This window comes from Pteropus vampyrus, unplaced genomic scaffold (genome assembly GCF_000151845.1).
Source record: "Pteropus vampyrus isolate Shadow unplaced genomic scaffold, Pvam_2.0 Scaffold21511, whole genome shotgun sequence".
NCBI lineage: Eukaryota > Metazoa > Chordata > Mammalia > Chiroptera > Pteropodidae > Pteropus > Pteropus vampyrus.
Window position 1 is genome coordinate 1 of NW_011910292.1, and position 1,777 is coordinate 1,777.

Below are 1,777 nucleotides of genomic sequence, written 5' to 3' on the forward strand. Positions count from 1 at the left end.
CACTCTGCCTGTCTAAACTTCCTCCCTCCTACCACCCCTGCAACACCAAATCCAATCTGGAGGCCTTTCAGAATAACATAAATCCTGTTTATAGCTTTCCTTAAAGAGGTTGCACCCAGTTTGGCACAGCATGTCATTGAGCAAAATATCCTAAAATTCTAGTTCATTCTTCCATCTGCCCAAGTTCTTCCCCAGACTTGATCCTCTTTGTTCACCATTCATGTTCATTCCTATTATATTCATTCTCTCTCTCTTTCTTTCTCCCCCTCTGTCCCTCCCTCCTCTCCCTCTCCCTCTCTCCCTTTTCCTCCCCTTCCCTCCCCCCCTTTCCTCCCTCCCTTTGTCTCCTTCCCTCTTTGTCTCTCCCTCTCTCTCATCCTCCCTCTCTCTACTCTATCTTCTTTTTCTTTCTTTATTTTCTCTTCCCTGCAAATCTCTCCTGACTCACGAACTCCCTGCTGGGTGGTGGGAAGTATAGCCTGGTTTCCAGCTTTAACTGTTTTTCTCTCAGGAGAAGCAGAGCAAAAATCTTGGTTAATAATCCTCTGTCTTATTACAGAAGGTGACAAAGAACAATAATGAATATTAAAAGAGCTTTGGCCTTATACAACTATTAGTCCAAATAAGTCAGTTGCTCCCAGGAAGAAGCCGAGTGGTTTTGACTAGGAGCACCAATAGAAGAGCAGAGCCGATGGGCTCCAGCAGCAGGCAGAGTGCTGGTGTCGTTAGGGGTGACGGGTGGGCTGGCTGTCCAGAGTGCCTCAGTAAAGGAGTTAACTGAGAGTGTTCATTGTAGAGAGCCTTTTGTTTTCTCTTGTATAATCAATTTGAGATGTCCCATGCTTGGCAATAGAGAGGATGAGATGGCTGGACCTGTGGCTCTTCTGCTTCTTCCTTGAGAGTCTCCTTTCCTTAGAAAATCTGTCTGCTCTGTCCTTAAGGAGAGCTAGTCCTTCTTTAAGTCTCTTCTTCTAGCTCTCCTTAGCTGCTTTTGTCTTAGTCATCCTAGGGCAGTAGAGAATGCCCTGGGCTGAGGTCTCAGTTCTTGGCAGTAAAAAGAATCTACTCTATGTAGGAAAAGCAGAAAAGAAATTTATTGAAAGGTATTGGGATAGTCTACAGCTGTGCCACCCTGAACGTGCCCGATCTCATTTGATCTCGGAAGCTAAGCAAGGTCGGGCCTGGTTACTGCTTGGATGGGAGACCACCTGAGAATACCAGATGCTGTAGGAGGCGGGGGGTGGGGGGGAGGTATTGAGATGTTCATCTGATCTCTGGGAGAACCAGAGACCACGCAACTCAGAGCAGTGCCCAGCCACACTGGGCTCTCCCACTCAGGTTCTGTACTGTGTCCCTATCTGCCCCTATAGTGTGTGTGGTGAAAGAAGAGTCTGCTGTGCCCTCTCAGGGGACAGTTTGCACAAAATAAAACTCACAACACACATCTCAGTCCTGGGATTCCTTTCTCTCCATTATATTAAGGAGTTTCTGGCAAATAGTGTAGGTCACCATTGAGTCCAAATTTCAGTGAAGAAATGGAGCAAACAATGAGAGTTACTCCCAGTTGCTTGAACTTCCATATTGGATCCAGAAACACTTTTAGACAGCTGATCTATAAAGCATAAGTTAAAATTATGTTCTTCCTTTCCCACACATGTTCTCTAAGTTTATAATGGCCAAACTTATAGAAGTTGATAAGTTGGCAAAATATTGCCATTTTTTTTTTTTTTTTTTTGGTGTGTAAGCCAGTTTCTCTCTGATTTGACTTTTTCTTTGG

The 1,777-nt window shown here is 44.9% G+C and overlaps 1 pseudogene; it reads left to right on the forward strand.

The window, feature by feature from the left end:
• The first annotated feature begins 1,114 nt into the window (after window positions 1-1,114).
• LOC111735273 lies at window positions 1,115-1,233 on the forward strand (annotated as a pseudogene).
• Window positions 1,234-1,777: the final 544 nt, after the last annotated feature.